At 47.0% G+C, this 27,264-nt stretch overlaps 1 pseudogene; it reads right to left on the bottom strand.

The window, feature by feature from the left end:
• Positions 1–26,582: 26,582 nt before the first annotated feature.
• Positions 26,583–26,680, bottom strand: LOC129547416 (U6 spliceosomal RNA; annotated as a pseudogene).
• Positions 26,681–27,264: the final 584 nt, after the last annotated feature.

The following is a 27,264-nucleotide window of genomic DNA, read 5'->3' as shown; positions in this document are numbered from 1 at the left end:
CCCTCTGCCAGCCCCTGGGAGTCATCGTCCCATTTCTGTTTTTATGGATTTGACTCTTCTGTTGTTCAGTCTCTAAGTCGCGTCCAACTCCTTGCAACCTCGTGGACTGCTGCGTGCCAGGCCTCCCTGTCTTCCACTATCTCCTGAGTTTGTTCAAACCCATGTCCATTGAGCCAGTGATGCCATCCAACCATCTCATCCTCTGTCGTCCCCTTCTCCTCCCGCCTTCAATCTTTCCCAGCATCAGGGTCTTTTCAAATGAAATAGTTGTTTGAATCAGGTGGCCAAAGTATTGAAGCTTCAGCTTCAACATCAGTCCTTCCAATGAACATTCAGGACTGATTTCCTTTAGGAGTAACTGGTTGGATCTCCTTGCAATCCAAGGGACTCTCAAGAGTCTTCTCTAGCACCATGATTTAAAAGCATCAGTTCTTCAGTGTTCAGCCTTCTTTATGGTCCAGCTCTCCCAACTGTACATGACTACTGGGAAAACCATAGGTTTGACTAGATGGACCTTTGTCAGCAAAGTGATGTCTCTGCTTTTTAATTTGATGTCTAGGTTGGACATAACTTTCCTTCCAAGGAGCAAGTGTCTTAATTTTATGGCTACAGTCACCATCTGCAGTGATTTTGGAGCCTAAGAAAAGAAAACCTATCACTGCTTCCACTTTTTCGCCTTCTATTTGCTATGAAGTGATGAGACCAGATGCCATAATCTTAGTTTTTATAATGTGGAGTTTTAAGCCAGCTTTTTCTCCTCCTCTTTAAAGATACTGATCGATATTTGTATAACGAGTGAGAGAAGAAAGGAGTAAATTTGTGAACAGTGAGAAGAGCCAATTGTCACACCCCAGGCACTTGTCTAGCTGTTAGAAAGCTGTGCTTTCTGCCCCGCAGAGGCCAAAAACGTTGGTTTGGAGCCTGCCTCGGACTGCAGCGGCTGAAGCAGCGTTTTGATTCCCAGCCAGGAACTGAAGTGAGGCCCGGGCAGTGAGAGCTGGACCCTAACCAGTAGACCGATGGTCAGTGACAAGGCCCCGGCCCCTGCGGCTTTGCAGAAAATGGAAGTTCCCACAGAGAAACGGAAAGTAGTGAAGCAACTCAGGTGTTTACTAGGAGGAAAAAGACCTCCGTACGCATGGATAGAATCACGGGTGGACTCAGAGGAGGACTCGCACCCTCCTGGTGGTTAGAATCCTTGTGGCCAAAATCTTGGTCTTCTCTGCCACCGAAGCCAAATTAGAAAAGCAAAAAACAGAGACAGAGTTTGGAGGAAACAAAGGTGACTTTAATTCTCGGCCAGGGAGGTGGGGAACACAGTCGGCTCATGCTTCAAGAACTGTGGCCCCGATTCCGCGAAGACTCTAGGGGCTCATGTAAGACCAGGGCTCACAGGCAGGAGTCAGGGATGAGAACAAAGGCATCAGGGTCTTGGCTTCTTCCTCTCTGCATTATTTCAAAACCAGTCGTACGCTGGCATTGGTAACCCTGTAATTGAGTCTGGTTATCCGTAGCCCTTCCTTCTGTAAAGCAGAAAGAGAAAAACTCCAAGAGGTGGCCTGCAAAGACGAAACTGTGAAGGTGAGCACCAGATGCAGGAGGTCATGAGCATAGAGTCAGAGGATTGTAGGTGCAAAACGGGGCTCCCGCAGGATTAGGAGGCAGAAAGGCAAAGTCAGTTACAGACGACAGACTAGGAACAGTTCAAGTGAAAGCCAGGAGTAATCAGGCCTGCTCACTGTTGTTATTCAGCCGCTCAGTCATGTCGGACTCTTTGGGACCCCATCGACTGCAGCACGCCAGGCTTCCCTGTCCTTTGCTATCTCCCAGAGTTTGCACAAATTCATGTCCATCGAGCCGGTGACGGCATCCAACCATCTCATCCTCTGTTGTCCCTTCCTCCTCCTGCCCTCAATCTTTCCCAGCATCAGGATCTTTTCAAATGAGTCAGCTCTTTGCATCAGGTGGCCAAAGTATTGAAGCTTCAGCTTCAGCATCAGTCCTTCCAATGTATATTCAGGGCTGATGTCCTTTAGGATGGACTGGTTGGATCTCCTTGCAGTCCAAGGGACTCTCAAGACTCTTCTCCAGCACCACAGTTCAAAAGCATCAATTGCTCGGTGCTCAGCCTTCTTTGTTCTCAGGAAAGAGAACCTCATTCCTCTTTTTCCCTTTTCCCTGCAACAGAATCACTTTTATGGGGCATTTCTTCTGGGTTTCCTCTGGCCAGTCATCTCGCTTTGCCTGATTCTGAGTCTGTCTTTGGTTTAATCGCACGTTCCCTCCCCGTGTGTGTGGTCATCTCTCAGCCAAGATGGAGTCCAGTGATGAGGCCTATGGGTGGGTTAACATTCCTTTTCTGACCTCCAAGGAGCTCCGTAGTCAGGAAGCTCTCCTTGACCTGGAGAAGGAGAAGTGTGTGGTCTCTTTCTGGGCAGGCTCCTCTCGGCCTCCTCTTCATCCTGCAGTCTTGCAGTCTGTCCACAGGCGACAGACTCCAGCTGCTCAGCCTGGGGCTCGTCCATCTCTTGCCTCAGTTTTCTCCTTCTATAAAGCTGTTCTTCAAAGATACAATTTTTAAAATTTCTTCCTTTTTTTTTTTTGGCTACAGTGCATAGTATATGAGATCTTAGTTCCCCAACCAGGAATTGAACCCTCACCCCCTGCGCTGGAAGTCCAGAGTCCTAACCACTGGACTGCCACTTGTTCAGTTGCTCAGTCGTGTCTGACTCTTTGCGACTCCTTGGACTGCAGCACGCCAGGCTTACCTGTCCTCCACTGTCTCCTGCAGTCCAAACTCATGTCCTGGGTCAGGAAGATCAGCTAGAGAAGGGAGAGGCTACCCACTCCAGTCTTCTTGGGCTTCCCTTGTGGCTCAGCTGGTAAAGAATCCGCCTGCAGTGTGGGAGACCCAGGTTTGATCCCTGGGTGGGGAAGATCCCCTGGAGGAGGGAAAGGCTACCCATTCCAGTGTTCTGGCCTGGGTTGCAAAGAATCAGACACAACTGAGCAAATTTCACTTTCACTTTTTCACTTTCATGTTCATTGAGTTGGTGATGCCATCCAACCATCTCATCCTCTGTCGTCCCCTTCTCTTCCTGCTTTCATTCTTTCCCAGCATCAAGGCCAGGGAAGTCCCCAAAGACACAATTTACTTAACACGCATGATACACAGTCCTCAGTCCCACTGGCTGAAGTCTCAAGCCCATGCTTCCTCTCTGGACCCCCCAGTCGGGCCAGTTTCAGGGTCCCCTATTCCAGTGTCCACATTCCCTCATCAAGCCCCTGGTGATGGAAGCAGGCTCAGGCAGTTGCCAGAATGATTTCTGAAATTAAGTGTAAAAGCCAGGTCTGAATGACTCCGAGTGAAAGTGCTATTATTTGTTGTTTAAAAAAAAAAAAATTGAGGTTAGAAATAAATGCACATTCTCAGAGAATATAGAAGGACACACAAGAAAATTGTTCACTGGAAAGGGTGGAAGAGAGAGAAAGGAAAAAGTGAGAGGTGTGGGAGGCATATTTGTTTCTGCTTTATCGTTTGTCTCCTGTTCTCATGCAAACGATCACCTTTCCTAAAATTGAAAATAAGCAAGCACATCTAGAAAATCATAGCCACTGACAGAAAGTACTGAGTCCAGTCTTTCAGCTTGCACCAAAATTGCTTCAATGAAAGGTAGATGATGTGATTACTAAAATAAAGTAACAAACAACAGCAAAAACAGCAGCAAAGTGCTTCTCCTTGGGAAAAATAAACCCAGGAGCAACTTTAATAACCCTCATAGAAACATCCGTATTCCTATAAGCCGTGTTGCAACAAACGATGAACTGTCTTAGTATATAAAGAACTGCGGGAAGGGTGGGAGGCCCCCGAGGGAGGTGATGTACATATCATTATGTCCGCTCCCGCTGTTGTACGGAAGAAACCAACCCAGTGTTGTAAAGCAATTTTCCTCCGATTAAAAAACAAATAAGCAAAAAGAATTAAATTGTCAATAAAGAGGAAAGTAAAAATCTCAAGCGAATAATAAACTGCAATGATTAACAAGTGAATTATAAAGGGAAATGCAAAAAGAAGAAAGGAATATTACTCAGCCATAAAAAAAGAAATAATGCCATTTGCCTCACCATAGATGGACCTAGAGATGATCATACTAAGTTAAATAAGTCAGACAGAGAAAGACAAGTATTATATGGTATCATTTATATGTGGAACCTAAAATATTATATAAATGAACTTGTTTACAAAACAAATATAAAAAAAAAAAATACAAAAAACAAAAAGGAAATATACCCACAGATATAGAAAACAAATTTACGGTGACCGTAGCGTAAAAGTGAGGAAGGGTGAGGGATGAATTAGCCATTTGGGATTAACAGAGCCACACTACTGTATATAAAATTAAGAAATTCAACTTTTAATTTAGTTTTCTGTGTTTTAGGAGTGTGTTTACTAATATGGCAACCTGTAGGTAACAGGCCAATACCGGCAGTATAATTAAGAGAACTGCTAATGAGATAAGTAGGTGATATATATGCAGATTAAGTAACTATTAGTTTTAAGCCTCATTAACTGGTAGGGGTGGGCTGGACCGGGAAGGCTCAGCAGTTGCCATGGGAACCGCAGCTCGAGGGGGAAGGAGGGGCTGGGAACCGAGCAAAGAGAGCCCCATGGACTCCAGCCTCCAGGTGAGACTGGGAAGTGGGGGAGGGGAGGGGTGGCAGCTGGAACTGGGTGGCCCCAGGGGTGTTTACTGAGTGAAGTGTGAAATGCAGGGCCCGCGGTGAGCAGCTCAGCTCAAGGGAATAATCTTTTCTAGCTCACTGTGTCCTTGCAAATATCAGATGATGTTTATAAAGCACTGGTGCCTTTCTGGGGTTTCCATGGTGACAGGCAGACACACTGCAAGAGAATCACCTGTTCTGATGGGGGGATGGACTTGATAAAAACGCAAACTCTTGAGGCTCACCTCAGACCAAGGAAGTAACTCTCTTGGTTAGAGAACTGTACTTCTTCTCGAGGTGTAGCTGGAATCTCTCTTAGCCTGCTGTCTGTCTGTCTCTCTATCCATCTATCCATATGAATATATGTGATTTGTTTGCTGTTCAATACTGGCTGAATTAAAATTATTCTCCGTTGACTGTCATCTCCCACCCACTCCAGTGTGTCCCATGAAAGTAGAGGTCTTTCCATCTGCTTCCTTCAATTCGTGGAAAACCACAGTTCTGGCTTGAATGGGGTCTCCCAAGACTCAGATTTTGAAGTCCTAGCCCCTGGTCCCTCAGAATGTGACTCTATCTGGAGACAGGGTTTTTAAAGAGGTGATTAAGTTAGAACAGGGTCATTAGGATGACTGTGAATCCCATCTATGGTTGTTTAGTCGCTCAGTCGTGTCCAACTCTCTGCGACCCCATGGACTGCAGCACGCCAGGCCTCCCTGTCCATCATCAACTCCCGGAGTTTGCTCAAACCCATGTCCATAGAGTCAGTGATGCCATCCAACCATTTCATCCTCTGTTGTCCCCTTCTCCTCCCTCCTACAATCTTTCCCAGCATCAGGGTCTTTTCCAAGGAGTTAGTTCTTCTCATCAGGTGGCCAAAGGATTGGAGTTTCAGCTTCAGCCTCAGTCCTGCCAATGAATATTCAGGACTGATTTCCTTTAGGATGGACTGCTTAGATCTCCTTGCTGTCAAAGGGACTCTCAAGAATCTTCTCCAACACCAAAAGTTTGAAAGCATCAATTCTTCGGCATTCTCTGGTGTTCCCATAAAAAGAGGAGATTCTCAAGAGGGAGGGGACATATGTATATCTATGGTTGATCCCTGTTGATGTATGGCAGAAGTCAACACAATATTGTAATTATCCTTCAATTAAAAATAAATTTTTTAAAGAGGAGATTAGAACATAGACACACAGAGAGAAGACCATGGCCATTTACAAGTAGAGTCTTCAGGAGAAACCAAGGCTACTGACACCTCGATCATGAGCTGCCAGAATGAGGAGAAAATCAATTTCTGTTGGAAGGCCCACCTCCTGCCCCCAGTCTGTGGTACTTTGTTATAACAGCCCTAGCAACCTAACACAATCACCCTTTTTTTTTTTTAAGGTTGTGTTTAAAAAGCAAGAAACAGTCTGAAAACATGTACATATAAATGATTAGAAAACAATTACTTAACATCTTAGAACCCACCATAAAGTCTACAAATATTAATAATAAATGCTAGAGAGCGTGTGGGGAGAAGGGAACCCTCCTACACTTTTGGTGGGAATGTAAATTGGTCCAGCCACTATGGAGAACAGTACAGACGTTCCTTAAAAACCTGAAAACAGAGTTAACATGTGATCCTGCAATCCCACACCTGGGCGTAAGTCTGGAGAAAAACATGGTTTGAAAGGATCCATGCACCCCAAAGTTGTCTGCAACGCTGCTTACAGTAGCCAGCCAAATGTCCATCCACGAAGGGATGGATAAAGAAGATGTGGTGCATGTGCCCACTGGAATATTACTCAGCCGTGAAAAAGAATGGGGTACCGCCATTCGCCGCAACTTGGAAGGACCTATAGATTATCACACTATCACAAGTGAGGCCAGTCAGAGGAAGACAGATGTCATATGAGACCATTTATATGTGGAATCATGAAAGATACGAACGAACTTACAAAACAGGACTATGACTCACAGGCACAGAAAACAAACTTCCGGTCACCAAAGCGTACAGAGGGGAGGGATAAGTTAGAAGAGTGAGATTAACAGGTACACCCTATTATATATAAATAGATGATCAACAAGGCCCCACTGTAGAGCACAGGAAACTCTACTCAATATCTTATAATAATCTATAATAGAAAAAATTATATATCATAGGAAATTATAAAATATATGGGATATATAAAAAATGCTTCCCGGGTGGCACAGTGGAATCCACCAGCAATGTAGGAGATGAGGGTTCCCTTCCTGGACTGGGAAGATCCCCTGGAGAAGGAAAGAGCAACCCACTCCAATATTCTTACCTGTAAAATCCCATGGACAGAGGAGCCTGGCGGGCTACAGTCCATGTAGTTGCAGAGTCAGACTCGACTTAGTGACTAAACAACGTAGATTATAACTGAATTAATTTGCCATCACCTAAAACAAAGAATCGGACACAACCGAGCGACTGAACTGAACTGAACTGAAAACATCGTAAACCAACAATAACTTCAATAAAAATAAATAAAAGATGAAAAAACTTAGAAACTCTTTAAACAAAACCCTGCAGGACTCAAACAATCTGGACTTTGGAGACCCATATGTGAATTCCGGCAGAAATGCCGATCCACAGACTGGGTCTGTGGTTCCTACTATTTAGTGGGAATCCCATCCGGCTGTCCCCTACGAGTGTAGGCAGTGGTCAGGAGGAAACACGTGGCCTTGGGGTGAGTGGTGGGAAATGGCAGCATCATTCCCTCTTCACTGCCTGCCCTGCACCCCACCTCGCAGCCCGTGGGCATTCCACACTCCTCAAAGGAGCCAGAGTGAGAGTCTGAAGCCCTCACACAGACCAGGTGCCTTCCCCTCTGCCACCCGAACATGCATCTTTGCAGTGGACTTTCCAGGGGGTATAGAATGAAATCCCACGTCCTCACCCGGACAACATCCTGGAGGAGGAATTTGCAAGCATCTACAAAATTCACAGGCACATTTTCCCTCTGGCCCGCAGGCCATTGATCAATACTTAATCTAAACCACAAGCGCACGCAACCTTGAATCTGCAACGGCTCCCTGAGTTCATCCAAGAGTCAGAGCAGAATTCGGGTGAAATAACATCTGTGCAGTCATAGATCGTTCACGGCACCGGGGCATTATCGTCATTATTTTTGTAGCAGAAACACAACAGAAATGTGTCAGGAAGTCAGCCTGTGAAATTACAGCAAATCCACGCATGGAACGTTCCATAGCCGTTAAGAATGCAGAACGTCTTTGTGCCTGCAAGGAGATCAAACCCGTCAATCCTAAAGAGAATCTACCCTGAAGAGTCATTGGCAGTACTGATGCTGAAGCTGAGGCTCCAATACTTTGATCACCTGATGGGAAGAGCCAACTCATTGGAAAAGACCCTGAGAAGGATTGAAGGTGGGAGAAGGGGACGACAGAGGATGAGATGGCTGGATGGCATCACCGACTCAATGGACATGGGTTTGAGTAAACTCCAGGAGTTGGTGATGGACAGGGAGGCCTGGCGTGCTGCAGTCCATGGGGTCGCTAGAGTTGGACACGACTGAGCGACTGAATAGCAACAGCTTTGTGCCTTAATGCGAGATCAAGACGTGGTGTGAAGTGATAAGGGCAAAGTGTCAAACAGCGCAATGCCAGCCACGCTCTGTGTCTGTGAAAAGAGACAGAAGGGCGTGAACATCAAGGTATATGTTGCCGCCGATTTATGTATGGAACACTCTGCAGGGCGGCCTAGGAACGGCAACGGGGTTCGTCTCAAGAGCAAGTGCTGGTAAGCTTTTTCTCTGAAGGGCAAGTACTCAACCCTTCCACCGGGATGGCAAAAGCAGCCACAGATGATTGTAAGGAATGGACATGAATGGAAATGACTGTGTCCCAATAAAGCTTTCTTTACAAACGTAGGTGGAGCCAGGTGTGAGCAGAGGGAGGGTGAGTTCCCCGTCTTGTTTCTGTTATTGAACTTTAGTTGAGGTACAATGTGGTGTCAGTTTCTGGTGTCCAGCAGTGACTCAGCTATACACATAAATAATAGTTTGCTCTGGCTAGCTAATCCCAAACTCCCGGCCCTCCTTCCCCTGGAGACCACGAGTGTGTTCTCTGTCTGTGAGTCCCTCTGTGTTCTGTAAATAAGTTTGATTGAATCATATCTTAGACTCCATGTAGAAGTGGGTATCATGTGGTGACTTTCTTTTTCTGACTGACTCCCCCGAGGATGGTAATGTCTAGGTCCATCCGTGTTGCCGCAAATGCCATTACGGCATTCCATTTCACAGTTGACTAACATCCCATTGTCTGTGTACCACACCTTCCTGACCCGTTCATCTGCCAGTGGATGCATAGTTCCTTCCTTGTCTTGGCTATTGTGAACAGCGCTGCAGTGAACACCTGAGGGGCATCTGTCTTATCGAATTAGAGTTTTGTCTGGACATATGCCCAGGAGTGGGATTGCTGGATCATATGGTAACTCTATTTTTAGTTTTCAAGGCACTGTTCTCCATGGTGGCTGCACCAATGTACATTTACAGGATGGTTCTGGGGGCTGGCTTTTCTGATCCCTGGGCTGGAGCGTGAAAACTAGGGCAGGAGCGTCGGGCCAGAAAGAGAAACACACCCTCCTGGTTCCCTTCCACACAGTTCTTCGAATCCTCCAACGACGCCTACGGGAGAGGAACTGTTTTTATCCTCAACACACAGGGTTGGAAACCTCTATTTAGAAAATTGCACAAGAACGCAGCTGGGAAGTGGAGGAGCCAACACACACACCCACGCCGCGTTACTCCACAGTCTGATGGTGGCCACGTGTCACTACCCCAGCGCTCCCCCGCGAGGAGCCAGTCCTCTGGCTCCAGCCCGGGAGGAGAGAAAAGACTGGCTGGCAAGGAGAGGGGAGGCAGGGCTCCCATCTGTCTCCCCGATCCAAGTTTCAGGGCCGAAATGTAAGGGGTCTGGGGCATTTTTAACTTGGGTTTGGTCTCAAATCAGTCCGTATAAGCTGCTCAAGTTGCTGGAAGTCAGGTTTTCCTCACTGAGGGACTTCTCGCTCCACAAAAGGCTCTGATGGCAGCATTCCAAGTTCCCTAGATCGCAGATTTTCGGTCCTCCTGAGGACACGGGTTCCTGGGCTGTTTGTAAATTCACTCCCGATTTGATCAATCACTGCCTGTTTTTTATTTTTGTTTGTTGGTTTTTTGCTTTGTTTTGCTTTCGTTTGGCTGCCCCGGGTCTCAGCTGTGGCACTGGGATCTCCGGTCTTTGCTGAGGCATGAGGGTCGGGTGTTTTTTAGTTGGGGTATGCAAACTCTTAGTTGCAGCTAAGCCATAGTTCTTACGTATCTTACTATCTTAAGACATATAGTAAGATCTAGTCCCCTGACCAGGGATCAAACCTGGGCCCCCTACACTGGAAGTGCAGGGTCTCAGCCACTGCGCCACCAGAGTGAAAGTGTTAGTTGCTCAGTTGTGTCCGACCCTTTACAACCCCATGGACTGTAGCCCACCTGGCTGCTCCGTCCATGGGATTCTCCAGGCAAGAACACTGGAGTGGGGAGCCATTCCCTTCTCCAGGAGAGCTTCCCGACCCAGGGATCGAACCCGGGTGTCCTGCATTGCAGGCAGATTCTTTATCATCTGGACCACCAGGGAAGTCCCAATCGACAGCATGTTTTAAGGAAGCGAAAGCAGCCGGAGCTAGTCAGTGTTTTAAGGTCCTGCCCCCTTACCTTGGCTTCCCAGGTGACACAGTGGTAAAGAATCCATCTGCAACGTAGGAGACGCATGTTCAGACCCTGGGTTGGGAAGGTCCCCTTGAGGAGGAAATGGCAGCCCACTGTAGTATTCTCGCCTGGAGAGTCCCATGGACAGAGGAGCCTGGCGGGCCGCAGTCCCTGGGGTCGCAGAGTCTGACACGAAAGAGCACACCCGCACCATTGCCTTGACAGAGGAACTGTGTTTCTTGCATCTTTGACGCAAGAGGGAACCGAAGCTCAGAGAGGTTGAGTAGGCTTCTGCTGGGCACACAGCCCATCAGGACCCACACTCAGGTCTCTTGAAACCTGCTTCTGTTGACGGACAAGCTCTACTGATAGTCTCAGGTGCCCGAGTGCCTCCTGATCTCTGAGCGTCCCTAACCATCCTCTCCTCAGTCCTTCCACCAGGGGGGCTGGACACCAGCCCTTCAGCACCATCCCAGAGTTATAGAGAGGCCCCCGGGACTACATGCGCCTCAAATCCATCTTTCTCGGTGGTGGGGCCACCACCTCTCCATCTGATGAGCATAGCTTCATCACTGCCTCCACGACAACCCCAAACTATTTTCTCTCTTCTAAAAAGTCTTCCAACCTTTACATTTAACCCAAGGCATCCAAACATGACCCCTTCAAAACGTAACCCACATCACAATGATAAAGAATATGTTCTATGATCTGTTCTGCATTTATCTCACGCGTATTTCATGGTTACGGCCCTTCTCAGTTTGAAAGATAAATCTGATCAGATAAACTTGATGTGTATCAAGATTTCACATGATCTGTGGTCACAGGAGAGGTTTCTAGCAGCTGTGTTGTCCAAACACACCCTCAAACGTTCCCATAACGGAACCGAGCGTTGCTTTTCAGAATTGAAGTTACACTCGTTAAAATGAACGGAATGCAAAATTCCAATCCTGTTGGTTACTGAGCTGCATCTCGTGGTGTGGATAAGCCATGTCCCAGTGGGATGGGTCACCTGTTGTACATGAAAGACCCTGGAGTCCCACCCAGCTTTTGGCGAACAAGAGTGTAGGGCTGCTCTAAACCTTTGCATTCACGTTTTTCTCAATGTAAGTCCATTTTGTGTAGGTCAGATAACTCAGACTGAGAAAGCTGGATGGAGGGTGAGCGTGTGTTTAACTATAAAAGAGAGGGACCAATCGTTTTCCTAGTGGATGTGCCATTCTGTGCCCCACCCCAGCGGTGGTGTGTCCACCCCCCGGGTGGTGGGAGTCGCAGAGGCCTTGGTGTGGTCAGCAATTGATGTTCCTGTGGCTTCCGGTGGCTATGGGGTGTCTCGGCGCATTTAATTTCAGTCTTCCATGGTGGTTGTGATTTGAACCCATTCAAGTGCCTACATCTCCTTGGTGAACTCTCTGTTCAAGTCTCTCTTTCTCGCTCTCGTTTTTTTTAAAATACTAAGAACTTTATTGTATGCCTCTGCCCATGAATATAAAATAATTACCCTTGTGAAGCAGACTTTCACGAAAATTCAGAGGTAGGGTTAAGGACTGACAGCAGTGGAGGTCTGTGTTGTGTGGCGGATGTTACAGAGGCAGGCTCCGGGACAGGCTTCAAATTTAGGTCTCCTTTGAATATTCACTGGCTCATGAAAAGTGGTCTAGAAAGCCTTGTAAAGATTCCTTTTTCTACAAAAAGGAACAGGCTGTCTGGGGTCTGACAAATCTCCTTTGTAAAATTCTATTTTTTAAAATAAAAATTATATATATTTAAGGCAAACAATGTGATTTGCTACACACATACACAGTGAAATGATCGCTGCAGTCAAACTAAATAACATAGCTTCTCACATAGTTGCCATTATTTGCATGATGAGAGCCCCTAAAATCTACTCTCAGCAAATGTCCAGTATTCAGCATAATATGTTTTGATTTTTTGTTTGCTTCATTTATTTTTACTGATGTATAGTTGATTTACAATGTCGTGTTTGTTTCAGGTATATATATATGTATATATATATACCTGAAACATATATATACCTGAAACATATATATATATATGCTACATATATAAGCTACATATATAAGCGAGTATATATAATTATATATACATACTATTATATATATATATATGTCGTTGTTTACTCACTAAGTCGTGTCCAACTCTTCTGCGACCCCATGGACTGTAGCCCACCAGGCTCCTCTGTTCACGGGTTTCTCCAGGTAAGAATACTGGATGGGTTGCCGCATCCTCCTCCAGGGATCTTCCCCAACCAGGGATCGAACCCGGGTCTCCTGCACTGGTAGGCAGATTCCTTATCACTGAACCACCGGGAAGCCATATTTTTTTTTTCCAGATTCTTTCTCCATATAGTTTATCGCAAAATGCTGAGCACAGTTCCCTGTACTATACAATAGATCTTTGTTGTCTATTTTGTATGTAGTAGTTTATACCTCAGAGAAGGCAATGGCAACCCACTCCAGTGCTCTTGCCTGGAGAATCCCAGGGACAGGGGAGCCTGGTGGGCTGCCGTCTATGGGGTCGCACGGAGTCAGACACGACTGAAGCGACTTAGCAGCAGCAGCAGCAGTTTATACCTGCTAGTCCTAGACTTCTGATTTACCCCTCCCCCACCGCCATGCTTCCTCTCTGGTGGTCACAGTTTGTCTCTGTCTGTGGGTCTGTTTTATCCGTAAGTTCACGTGCGTGCCTTTCTTGACTCCACATGCCATTGACTCTGTCTGACTTGCTTCGTTTCCATGGTCGTCTCTAGGCCCGCCCATGTTGCTGTCAGTGGCATGATTTCAGCCTCTGGACAGCCAGGCAATATCCCCTTGTCTGTATTTACCATATCTCCTTTGCCCGTCCCTCTGTCGATGGACACTTTGTGGCTGCACACGAGGCCTCCAGACTTCCTCATCGCTCACAGCTGCAACGTTGTCCCCTTCGCCCATCACCCATTTCCCCGTATCCCCTCTGGTAACCATCGTTCCACTCTCAGCTTCTGCGATTTGGCATTTTCAGATTCCACACACGTGAGAGTGTGCTTTTTTTTTTCCTTTGTCTGCCTGACTTGTGTCCCCTAGCATATCGTCCTCCGGGTTCACCCGTGCTGTTTCAGATGGAAGGATCTCTTTCCTTTTTCAAGGCTGAGTCATATCACATCTCTATCCCTCAATTTCAGGTCTTTTGCCTGTTTTCCGATGGGGTCATCTGTCCTTACCTGGAGATGTTTCAGTTGCTATCCCCTAAATGATTTTATGAGGGAGGAAATGAAAGCACAGGGACATTGAATGACTGGCCCGAGAATGCACAGCTGACCACTGCAAGACCCAGAAAGCAGGAAGCCAGGCCTTCTCACTGGCGGAAAGGAAGCAGAAAGCCCTCAGCCCTCCGGACTGACCTCTACAAACATGCAGTCATTCTGTGTTCCGAGAAGCAGCTCCAGAGGGTGTCCCGGAATGGGATTGTCCGAGGACCTCTGAGGGACTGACTCGTACCCACCTGAGGGCCTTTACCCCTGCTTCCCTGCTCTTGGCGGGGGAAGTCCTTACCCAGACATCCTACGTCTCATCCTTCGGGTCTCAACTGCCACATCGTCACCTTGGAGGGCCATTTCCAGAGTTACTCTGAAACTGTGGCGTTGGTTTGTTAATTTTCTGTCTCCTCCTTCCAGGAGAGTTTGAGTCCCACGAGGCGGAAGGGCTTGTCTGCGCTGGGTCATGTTTCCACCCCATCTCTCACCAGTGCTTTCTATGCCCCCAAACATATTTACTTCTTCAAACGTCCCACATTCTTGAGACTTCCCTAGCGGTCCAGCCGTTAGGACTCCGAACTACCACTGCAGGGGGCACGGGCTCAATCCCTGCTCAGGGAACTTAGATACCACATGCCGCGCAGTGTGGCCAAAACTTTTTAAAAACAACAAAAATATACTTGTTGAATGACACATACTTGTTGAATGAAGTAACAAAAATAGCAAATGTGAAATCTGGGAATGAACTGTTTTTAACAAATTGGCAACCACCAGATTAGAATCATGGAAATTGTCTTCTCCCGAGAAAACACATGCTGTTTTTGCTCGAGTTCTGATGCGTCTCTAGTTCCAGGAGAAATTCCTTGTGCACCGTTAGGTTAGTGAGGAGGGTCCCTGCAGACCCCCGCAACCAGACAAGGGGCAGGAGCCAGCCCCCAGGCCGGTCCCATGTCCCTGGCCGGCTGCTGTTCACAGTGTTGTGAAACGACTTGTTTTTTTGGCCTCACTGCAAGCGGGGTCTTAGTTCCCTGAACCAAGGATCAAACCTGTGCCCCCTGCAGTGGAAGCACGGAGTCCTAACCGCTGGGCCAGCAGGGAAGTCCCTCATGAAGTGAAACTGATGGTGCTGCAGCTGCTCCCGTCTTCCCGTGGGGTCCACTGAGTGGAGGTGGGACCCATGGGTACATGGACTCCTGTATCCTGATGGGGTTCTGTCCTGTGGCAGAAGGAAGAGGACCCTGGGTGGGCCTGGCCTAACAAGATGAGCCCTTTCCAAGCTTGTCACAGAGCCAGAGAGACACGCTCCTGCTGGGAAGAGGAGGAAGTGCCTGCCGTGGTGGGATTCCCTATAGGAGGCCCCAGACGGGAAGCTGAACCCACCTCCGCCGACAGCAGAGGAGAGGCAGGGGTCCCGGCTGCAGGACTGCAGAAGTGGTTCTGCCTACAGCCCGTCTCACTGTGTCTGCGTGCCTGTGTGTGTGTGGTCGTGTGTGGGAGTCTGTCCGGGCGTCTACACGTGTCTGTGTCTGTGTGTCTCTGTGTGTTTCTGCGTGTGTCTCTTTGTGTCTGTGTGTGTTTGTGTGTGTAGGTGTCTATGTGTCTGTGTCTGTATGTCTCTGTGTGTCTGTGTGTGTCAGTGTGTGTGCCTGTGTGTCTCTGCGTGTTTGTGGGTCTCTGTATGTGTCTTTGTGCATCCGTGTCTCTGTTTGTGTGTCTCTATGTGTGTGCTGTGTGTCTCTGTGTCTGTGTGTGTCTCTATGTGTGTGCTGTGTGTCTCTGTGTGTCTGTGTATGTCTGTGTTTGTATGTCTCTGTATGTGCCTGTATGTCCCTGTGTGTGTCTGTGTGTATCTCTGTGTGTGTCTGTGTATCTCTGTGTGTGTCTGTGTGTGTCTCTATGTGTCAGTGTGTGTGTCTCTGTATGTGTCTGTGTGTGTCTCTATGTGTCAGTGTGTGTGTCTCTGTATGTGTCTGTGTGTGTCTCTGTGTGCCTGTGTGTGTCTGTGTGTACTTGTCTGTATGTGCGTGCTTGGAAGAGGGCCCTGAACCCCAGAGAAGACCACAGCCCGAGTGACACCTTGTTTTCACCCTGGCGAGGCCCTCTGAGAAGACCCCGTGACCCTCACCTGGATCCCTGACCAGAGGCCATGCTCGCGTTGGACGGTGATGCGGCACAGGAGACCATCGCACGCTCCGCAGGGCATCCCTCGAGCGCTCCCGAGGACCACACGCCGGGAGGGAGACCACAGTGCCCCACGCCCAGACCCCAGGACAGAGGCCGTGGCTCTTGTGTTAGAATGAGCATTTGGGGGCCACTGAGTAGAGTAGTTAGTCGCAGGGACCTGCCTGGGGCCACACAGACCTGGTCCACGGCCTAGCTCTGCCCCGTCAGCCAGCTCCAGGACTCTCTGACCTCAAGCTGTCCCTTCGTAAAGCGAGGGGTGAGCTCTTGGAATTAAATGACTTGCTCCATTTCCACAGGCCACCTGACAGCGCAGCATCCAGACTGTTTCAGCTTTCTTTCGGTGCTGCTGTTCAGTCGCTCAGGCACTGGCTCTTTGTGACCCCATGGACTGCAGCACGCCAGGCTTCCCTCTCCTGCACCATCTTGCAGAGCTTGCTCCAACTCCTGAACATCGAGTCGGTGATGCCGTCCAACCATCTCATCCTCTGCTGCCCCCTTCTCCTCTTGTCTTCGGTCTTTCCCAGCATCAGGGTCTTTTCCAGTGAGTCCACACTTGGCATCAGGTGGCCAAAGTATTGGAGCTTCAGCATCAGTCCTTCCAATGAGTAGTCAGGGTTGATTCCCTTCATGATGGGCTGGTTTGATCTCCTTGCGGTCCAAGGGACTCTCAGGAGTCTTCGAAGGCTAAAGGTGTATACAAGGGCACACACAACGTGTTGTTAAGTGTTACAGACACACACACGCACAAGACTCGCAGACAAAGGGAAGCGCCCCTCACGTTAATTCACGTCCCCATGGAATTCGTCCAGTAAGCACTTAATAGAGAACCACTGGCTCCAAGACACTGTCGGGAAGGGTCTGTGGGGCAGAAAGCGGCTTCCTTTGCAAAACAGGGTTGCGAAATGACCAATTCTCCAACTGCAGGGGGAAAACTGCTTCGGAACAGAATGTGGTGATAACGACTTGCCAAACAGATGGTTAGTGTTAAAGTTTCCCTCAGCGTTTTGGAAAGGACTGTCTCCAGCGCGCCGGCTGCACCGGGCTGGGTCCCAGAGAGCAGTTCCCATCCTCAGTTCCGCGGGGGTACATCCTGCCTGGCCTTGAGCTCAGTGCAGACTCCGTGGGATTCCAGAGAGCCAAGGGTCCGTCCCGGCCACGTGGCCATGTGCGGGGATTCTAACCGCCCCTCCCCATGCGTCCGCGGCCCCCGGGCCGTTCCAGGGTGAAGCAAGAGAGGACCTCTGCTTGGGTGTAAAATTTAAGTGGAGGGGGTGATGGGGCTGCAGACATCAAGGGAGATACTTGAATGCAACGTTTCCTTAACATTTCCAAATTCATGGGGAAAAAAATCCATGGTGAAGAAAATATCTGCCTTTTAACTAGAGACAGCATCTCACAGAGTCGATTGTGTCTTGGGCTGGATAATGAATGGATAAATCCTGTAGCGTTCAGAGTCCGATCCTGTCTGGAGTATAAATGTTGGTGTTGCCTGCATCCTGGATTTCTGGCATTATTTTTTATTTTTCCAAATATTGTGTCAGGGACATCCCTGGCGGTCCGGCGGTTAAGACTTCGCCCTCCAATGCAGGGGGTGAGGGTTCAATCCCTGGTTGAGGAGCTACAATCCCAAGTGCCTCAGGGTCGGAAAACCAGAACATAAAACAGAAGCGGCAGTGTAACACGTTCAATAAAGGGTTTTAAAAATATATAAAAGTTTTTAAAATATAAATTTTACCTCGAAGAAAAATGCTACCTCGATCCTACCGTATGGAGCAGAGGGCACTGTATTCAATACCCTAGGATAAAGCTTAATGGAAAAGAAGGTGAAACATAACCTATACATGCTGTATAATCGAGTCAGTTTGCTGTGCAGCAGAAGTTAGCGCAGCACTGTAAATCAACTGTCCATCAATAAAATTTTAAAAAATAAAACTGAAGGACTTCCCTGGTGGTCCAGTGGCTCAGACTCTGTGCTCCCAATGCAGGAGCCCAGGGTTCAATCTCCAGTCAGGAGCCTAGATCCCACGTGCCACAACTAGGACACGGTGCAGCCAAATAAATAAATAAAATGTAAAAAAGAAAACAAAACAGATTAACTGGAGAAAACAAATTTTTAAAAATATGAAAGTAAAGGGCAGCTTCGCTGAGGTCCTTGGCAAGCAGCGGTTGGCCAGGACTCGCACCTGTCACTGCAGGCCTCTGGGGTCGGCTGGTGGTCTGTTGCAGGGCTGCCTCCATGCACCGTAGGATGCACAGTAGCCCGGGTCTCCACCCACCAGATGCCAGTCCTGTGTCTCCCTCGCACTGTGACAGCCACAGGCATCTCCAGCATCTCCAGGTGTTCCGTGGGCACTGGCACCCCGATTGAGAATCGTTGGTTCGGCCATACTTTTCACATTGTTTTGTTTTCAGTATATTTCCTTTTTAAAAAAAATAATAAACTTTATTTATTTTTTATTTTTAAACTATGAAAATATGATAACACATTTACAGGAAACTTGGAAAATACAGAACAAAGTTACATATGTCATATGTGCTGTGCTTAGCCATGGCCAACTCTTCGGGACCCCATGGACTGTAGCCCGCCAGGCTCCTCTGTCCATGGGGATTCTCCAGGCAAGAACACTGGAGTGGGCTGCCATTCCCTTCTCCAGAGGATCTTCCTGACCCAGGGTTTGAACGCAGGTCTCCAGCACTGCAGGCAGATTCTTTGCCATCTCAGCCACGAGAGAAGCCGGAGAGTACTTCAGTGGGTGGCCTGTCCCTTCTCCAGGGGATCCTTCTGACCCAGGAATCGAACTGGGGTCTCCCACGTGGCAGGCGGTCTCTTTACTAACTGGACTACCAGGGAAGCCCCAAAGCTACATATAATTTCACATATATTGCAATTACTTTTAAGGAGATAAGGTAAGATTTTATGTGGAGTTTCAGTGTCAAACTCAAAAGTTAATGGCATGAATAGACAGAGAAGTAGAAGGATGTGGTAGACCTGAAGAGATCTGCGAGCCGATCCAACATAATTAAGACTTACACAGTTGTCACACAACAGCAGGGGACAAGTGCTATCCAAGTTCACATAGACTGTAAATTAGGAGACACTGGAACATAACCAGGGACATAAAACAAGGTGCAAAAATTCCATGGTCTAAAAGTATTGAAATCGTACAGAGTCTGTTCTCTTACCATGGTGGAATTATGTTAAAAATCAATATCAAAAAATATTTGAAAATAAGCCACGTATTTTCAAGTGCAATAAAACTTTTTCAAATTTTAAGTGAAAAATAAATTTTTTAGAGGAATCAGGTTCACAGTAAAACTGAGCAAAGGGAGACTTCCCTGGAGGTCCAGTGTTTAAGACCTGGCGCTTCCAGTACAGAGGGCATGAGTCTGATCCTTGGTCAGGGAACTAAGATCCCAGCACGCTGAGACCAAAAGATTAAAAACAAAAAAAACCCAAAAAACAAGGAAAGTCTGAGAAACTGGCAGGGTCAAGAAGTACCTAAGGAGTCATGACAACTAAATGTAACATTGTATCCTGGCTGGGATCCTGACAAAGATAAAGGACATGAGGGGGAAACTGAGGAAATCTGATGGATTAAAAAAAAAATTGAGCAAAGGTACAGAGATCAATCCTGGGTGTTCATTGGAAGGACTGATGCTGAAGCTGAAACTCCAATACTTTGGCCACCTCATGCGACGAGTTGACTCACTGGAAAAGAGTCTGATGCTGGGAGGGATTGGGGGTAGGAGGAGACGGGGACGACAGAGAATGAGATGGCTGGATGGCATCGCCGACTCGATGGACATGAGTTTGAGTGAACTCCGGGAGTTGGTGATGGACAGGGAGGCCTGGCGTGCTGCGATTCATGGGGTCGCAGAGAGTCGGACACGACTGAGCGACTGAACTGAACTGAACTGAACACAGGGTTCCCTACACCTGCTGTCCCATACACGCCCAGTCCCCCTGTTGTCAACACCCCCACCAAAACAGAACGCTGGTTGCAACAGACAAACCTGCACTGACGCCGTGTCATCACCAGAGTCTAGTTTGTGCCACCAATCACCGTATCATTCCACATCGTATGGGTTTGCACAGACGTGTAATGACGTGGACCCGCCGTGATAGCCTCAGACAGAGCATCTCAGTGCCCTACATGTCTTCTACGGTCCGCCTGTCCATCCCTCCTCCCAGCCCTTGGCAACCTTAAACACACACACACACACACCCTCTCTCTCTCCCCCACACAATAGAATGCACCCAGCCCTATGCTAACCACCATATCCCGAGTTCCCCCTTGACCCCTGGGAGCTGGGGACCATCTCATCCCGTCTGGGGTGAGGACACGCGGATCCCGAGGGCCAGCGAGTGTGCGTCTGTGCACGTGAATTCCTTACACGTGTCTCCGAGGTGGCACAGAGCAGTCTGGACGTGAGCCAGGTGTGGAGGTAAACCGTGACTGTGGAGAAGGATCGGGGAGGGTCCGGAAAAACAAGCAAGAGGTAGAAGTCTGGGTTTTTTTTTTTTTCTAATTTTTTATTGAAGTAGAGTTAATTTACAGTTAATTTCTCATATACAGCACAGTGATTCAGTTATATATGTATATTTGTTGTTGTTGTGCATGTTAAGTCACTTCAGTCATATCTGACTCTTTGCGACCCCATGGACTGTAGCCCGCCAGGCTCCTCTGTCCATGGGATTCTCCAGGCAACAACACTGGAGTGGGTGGCTATTTCTTTTTCCAGGGGATCTTCCCAACCCAGGGATCGAACCTGGGTCTCCTGCATTGTAGGTAGACGCTTTAATACCAGAGTCTTGTGGACTTTCAATTTTGGGGTTTTTTTGTTGTTGTGTTTTGTTAAAACTCACTCTCTCCTTGTGCTGTGCCCTGTCTGTCCCACAGAAAAGAACACCTGTGGACCGTAGCCTGCCAGGCTCCCCGTCCATAGAATTCTCCAGGCAAGAATGCCGAAGGGCATGGCAACCCACTCCAGAGTTCTTGCATGGAGAATCCCATGGACAGAGGAGCCTGGTGGGCTACAGTCCATGGGGTCTCAAAGAGTCAGGACTGCGTGACTAACACTGCTACTACTAGACGCCTCTTGCGGAGGCCTAGGTTTCTCCATTTCCAAAAAGCCAGCCAAATGCGGACGGGATTTCCGAAAAACCGGAGTGTGTGTTGTAAAAGCATCGTGGTGGGTGGAAGGGTTTGCTTCTACAAGCAGCGCAGGCTGCAGGGCAAGCCGGGGTGTCGCAGACGCTCCCACCTTTCCTCTGGAGAGCCTTTGGGAACCGTCAGGCTGGGGAGGCTGGCTCCCGCCCGCCGCTCTGACGGGTTCCTCGGAACTCGCGCTGATGAACAGCAGCCCCCTTACCGACAGTCTGGCGGCAGCTGCCGGGCGATCAAGGCGGGGACGCGGGCCTCTGCGGCCTTCACGTGCGGCTCAGAATCAGCCTGCGAGCACCGGGGCCGTGCAGCTGTCGGGGGATTAGCTATAAGGAAAGGCGATCCCGTGACGAATGGGTCAGGTATGTCCGCCCCTGGGAAGCCGAAGCTCCAAGATCTGCCTGATAGGAAACCGGTCGGCTCGCAACCACGTCCTCGTCGGGGGAGTCGTGCTGTGGACCGCCTCGAATGCGGCCGGAGAAGCAGAACGGGCGTCGGGGGGAGGCCCGGATGGTAAAGAACCCGCCTGCAATGCAGGAGATGTGGGTTTGATCCCTGAGTCAGGGCGATACGCTGGAGGAGGGAAAGGCTACCCACTCCAGTATCCTGGCCTGGAGAATTCCATGGACAGAGGGGCTCACGGGCTACAGTCCACAGGGTGACAGAGTCGGACTCGACTGAGCAAATAACAGCAGCAGGAGAAGCAGGACACACAGTGTGGCCTCTGCGCAGGCTGCCACGGGCTGTGGGACTTCGCTTGGGGTGTGTCGCCCGTGCTTTCTGAGATGTTATGTTTCTTACTCATGATCCCAAGGAGGGCTGCTTTGCAGTAAAACGATTGTCTGTGAACTGTGCTTCCCCCGAAAGGAAGCCTGTACCCAGAGTGACCAGAGACATAACCACGGGTCTGTCATTGTTTGGTTTTCTTCTGCCACCCTGGATGTGGTCGGAATTGAACGAGATTAAGATGAGAGATTATTATTTAAAATTAAAGATCACCTCTTTCTGAGTCTTCCCCCCCTCAGGGGGCAGTGGACTTTGAAATAAAAGGAGGGGACTTCCCTGGCGGTACAGTGGATAAGAATCCACATGCCAGTGTAAGGGACATGGGTCCCATCCCTGATCTGGAAAGATCCCGCCTGTGTGGTGCGGGCAGTTAAGCCCCTGCGCCACCACTGCTGAGCCCTTGCTCTAAAGCCCACGGTCCAAACAAGAGAAGCCACTGGCTCCCCACAACTAGGGAAAGTCTGCATCCAGCATAGCCGAAAATAAAAATAAAATTTTAAAAAGAGAGAAAGAAGGATGTGGTCAAATGCACAGTGTAGAAAGATGGCTTTGGTCTTCAGTGCATGAAGTGATGGGTGGAGGATAGTGTCCTTGGAAAGTTTAAAAATAGACAAAAGTAGACAAAATAGCAACATTTATTCCATTGCACTCATCATTTCAATACTTTTCTCTACAGTAGAAACTAACACAATGTTGTAAAGCAAATATATGCCAATAAAAATTAATGTTAAAATAAATAAAATAAAATTATTCCTTTTCTTTCTTTTTTTTTTTAAAGAAAGATTTTTTTTTTTTACTTGTTGGGAATTCCCTGGTGGTCTAGTGGTTAGGACTTGGCATGTTCACTGCTGCAGCCCAGGCTCAATCCCTGGTCAGGGAACTAAGATTCTGCAAGCCTTACAGCAAGACCAAAAAAAAAAAAACCCAAAAAAACAAACAAAAAGATTTTTGCTTGTAAAATACTAGATACAACACAGGCATGCACCCACATGAATAATTATAATTCATAATAGCATTATTTTTTATTCTTTTTGGTTTAATTCATAAAATGGAATACTACACAGCTGTCAAGAAGGAGCACAAGCGAAATCTTGTGTAATTTATGTGAAAGGGCTACATTCATATGTGAGGATAACTATCATTCTAAGGTTCTTGTAAATGAATATCTACCAAAAAAATAGCTTTAATCAAACTAAAGACAAAAAATGAAGAATAATAATTGAAGGACATGGGGGAAAAAAGGAACACAGAAGTGTTTTAAATTCCAACATGGCATGACCTCTAAAATATATTTTGGTGGGAAAAAAGAAGATACAGAACAGTGCATTTAGTACACTGCATTTTGCAGGAAAAATGGGAAAATTACACATGTATCTAGTTGTGTGTCCATAACTCTGTGAATAAACAGAAAGTGTTGCCTGTATCACTGGTTGCTTCAAAAGAAGGAAACTGGGTACCACAGGATGGGGAGAGATCCTTTTTGTTTCACATTTTTAAAATCTGTATGAATTTTTAAGTTGAAGTATAGGTTAATTTACAATGTTGTGTTAGTTTTAAATGTACAGCAAAGTGATTCAGTTATCCACACATATATATTATTTTCCAGGTTCTTTTCCATTATAAGTCATTACAAGATGTCTTTCCTGTGCTATTCAGTAGGACCTTGTTGTTTATCTATTTTATTAATATATATAGTAGTGTCTAGCTATTAATCCCAAACTCACAATCTATCCCCCACTCCCCACCATCCCTTTTGGTAACCATAAGTTTGTTTTCTATGTCTGTGGGTCTGTTTTTGTTTGCAAATAAATTCATTTGCATATTTTTTAGACCACATATAAGCAATGTCATATGATATTTGTCTCTGTGTGACTTCATTTAGTATGACAATCTTCGGGTCCATCCCTGTTGCTGCAGATGGCATTACTTCATTCTTTTTTACGGCTGAGTAATATTCCATTGTATATATGCCCCACATTTCCTTCACCCATTCATCTGTCAATGGACATTCACGTTGTTTCCACATCTTGGCTATTGCGAATAGTGCTGCTATGAACATAGGGGTGCATGGATCTTTTCGAATTATGGTTTTTGTCTTTTCCACATGGTTGCAAAGAAGTGGGGTTGCTGGATCATGTAGTAACTCTATACTTAGTGTTTCAGGGAACCTCCAGCCTGTTTCCACAGTGATTACCCCAACCCATTTACATCCCCACCCACAGTGCAGGAGGGTTCTTTTTTCTCCACAATTTCCAGAGGGGAGTCTTTCCACTGCTTGTCTATTTGAACCTTTGAATGTGTTTCCTGTTCCAAAAAATGAATAAAATTAGATTTTAAGTGAAAATAAATAACCTTGAAGATTAACTAAAACAGGAGACCCCAGCCCTGTTCCCCCAGCAGCCCCTACCTTCTCCATCGTGTTGATGGGGCTCACCATAGGAGCCCAGTGGCACTTACCGAGCTTCCGCTTAGCAGAGCTTCCGCTTAGCCCCACTCTGACCCCGGCCGCGGAGCCAGAATCGCCCTCCCTTAAGGACTGTTCCGTCTTCCCCTCCCAGGTGTGTCGTCAGCCCCAAGAAAGAGACCGTCAGCCTGAGACCAAGAGGGTCCGGGGGCGAGTTCCCCAGGACAGGAGCGAAGGTAAGCGCGAAAGAACCGTCACATGCACCACCTCCCAGTCCTCCCAGGCCCTGCTGGTTGTGGGGAAGCCCCTGGGGACCAGTGAGGGGTGGGCACCCGCCTCTGGTGCAGCCACAGAGTGACAGCGGGTTGGGAACTGGCAAGAAGGCTTGGGGCCGGGCTTCCCTGGTGGTTCAGTGGCTAAGACTCTGTGCTTCCAAAGCAGGGGACCCAGGTTCGATCCCTGGACAGGGAGCTAGATCCCACATGGCGCAACTAAGACCCGATGCAGCCAAGTAAATACATATAAATAAATATTTGAAAAGAAGAAGTTTCCAGAGGGGACCTGGGGTCAGACTTGCATCAAATGTCAGCACTGTGCACAACCTATTCCTCCTCCCCAGAGGGCAGGATTCTAAACAGGAGCTGCTCCTTCTCAAATCTGCCTTTTAGGAAGATTATCTGTGTTGCTAGGATGACAGTCACCAAATTCCAGTCCTCTCAAAACTGCTTCTATATCCCCCCCCCATAAATATTATTGTCGATATGATTCCCTCCATAACAGTTTTTTTAAAAGTGTCATTGGACTCCCTGCTTAATTGAAATAGTCTCAAAAGGTAATTTTTAAAATTTCATGGCTGCAATCAACATCCGCAGTGATTTTGGAGCCCAAAAAAATAAAGTCTGACACTCTTTCCACTGTTACCCCATCTATTTCCCATGAAGTGATGGGACCAGATGCCATGATCTGTGTTTTCTGAATGTTGAGCTTCAAGCCAACTTTTTCACTGTCCTCTGTCACTTTCATCAAGAGGCTTTTGAGTTCCTCTTCACTTTCTGCCATAAGGGTGATGTCATCTGCATATCTGAGGTTATTGATATTTCTCCCAGCAATCTTGATTCCAGCTTGTGCTTCTTCCAGCCCAGCGTTCCTCATGATGTACTCTGCATATAAGTTAAAGAAGCAGGGTGACAACATACAACCTTGACGTACTCCTTTTCCTATTTGGAACCAGTCTGTTGTTCCATGTACAGTTCTGACTGTTGCTTCCTGACCTGTATACAGGTTTCTCAAAAGGCAGGTCAGGTGGTCTGGTATTCCCATCTCTTTCAGAATTTTCAGTTTATTGTGATCCACACAGTCAAAGGCTTTGGCATAGTCAATGAAGCAAAATCACTGCGGATGCTGATTGCAGCCATGAAATTAAAAGACGCTTACTTCTTGGAAGGAAAGTTATGACCAACCTAGATAGTATATTAAAAAGCAGAGACATTACTTTGCCAACAAAGGTCCGTCTAGTCAAGGCTATGGTTTCTCCAGTGGTCATGTATGGATGTGAGAGTTGGACTGTGAAGAAAGCTGATCGCCGAAGAATCGATGCTTTTGAACTGTGGTGTTGAAGACTCTTGAGAGTCCCTTGGACTGCAAGGAGATCCAACCAGTCCATTCTAAAGGAGATCAATCCTGGGTGTTCATTGGAAGGACTGATGCTAAAGCTGAAACTCAATACTCTGGCCACCTCATATGACGAGTTGACTCACTGGAAAAGACTCTGATGCTGGGAAGGATTGGGGGTGGGAGGAGAAGGGACAGAGAATGAGATGGCTGGATGGCATCACCGACTCGATGGACATGAGTTTGAGTGAATTCTGGGAAGTGGTGATGGACAGGGAGGCCTGGAGTGCTGTGATTCATGGGGTCACAAAGAGTCGGACACGACTGAGCGACTGAACTGAAAGGTAATTTTAAATTTATTTTTTATTGATATGTTAAAACTTTAATTCATAACTTACAGAGTAAACCAACATTAGCTCAAAATTTTAACTCGCCGTCCCAGGAATGTAAAATATAAAATTACTAGAAGGAAACTTAGCAGAAAGTACTTCTGACTGTGAGTTAATACAAATATCTCTTTGAAATTACGCCAAAGCCACAATTCAAAAGTTAATAAAGAATGATAATTTGGACTTCATAAAAATTAAGAATTTCTGCTTTTCCTTTTTCTTTTTTTAATTTTTCTTCTGGGCCACACCTCAAAGCTTGGTTCCCCAGTGAGGGATTGAACCTGGGCCCCCTGCAGTGAAAGTGCTGAGTGCTAACCACCGGACCACCAGGGAAGTCCCAAGAATTTCTGCCCTTTGAAAGACTCTAAAAATATGGAATGCTTCATGAATTTCCTTGAGCCTGGGCCATGTTAATCTTATCTGGATCGTTCCAGTTTTAGTATATGTGCAGCTGAAGTGAGCACGGTAACTTTTAAATTGAACTTTAGTTGATTTACAATATTGTGTTAGCTTCTGGTATATAGCAAAGTGATTCAGTTATACATATATTTGTATATATCTGTATTCTTTTTTTACTTTTTCCATTATGGTTTATTGCAAGATATTGAATGTAGTTCCCTGTGCTGTACAGTAAATCTTTGTTGTTTATTTTATACACACGGTGCTTGTATATATTAATCCCAAACTCCTAATTTATCTCTCCCCCCATAATTTTTATACAATGACAAATGACCATTATTTCTCAGGACACCTGGAAAAATAATTTAAAACAGTAATAAAAAATAAAGATAGGTTTACTATTCAGCCATTTAAGAAATGAAATAATGCTATTTGCACCAACATGGACTGACCGAGAGATGATCATACTAAGTGAAGTAAGTCGGAAAGAGAAAAGCAAATACCCTGGGATATCAGTGATATGTGGAATCTAAAATATGACAGAAATGAACTTATCTATGGAACATAAACAGACTCAGACGTAGAGAACAGACTCGTGATAGCCAAGGGGTGGGGGCGGGAAGGATTGGGAGTTTTGGGGTCAGCAGAT

The sequence above is a fragment of the Moschus berezovskii genome, chromosome 22 (genome assembly GCF_049115385.1).
Source record: "Moschus berezovskii isolate FMDL1 chromosome 22, NW_MosBer_1.0, whole genome shotgun sequence".
NCBI classification, from domain to species: Eukaryota; Metazoa; Chordata; class Mammalia; order Artiodactyla; family Moschidae; genus Moschus; species Moschus berezovskii.
This window is presented reverse-complemented; position numbering and strand designations above follow the sequence as displayed.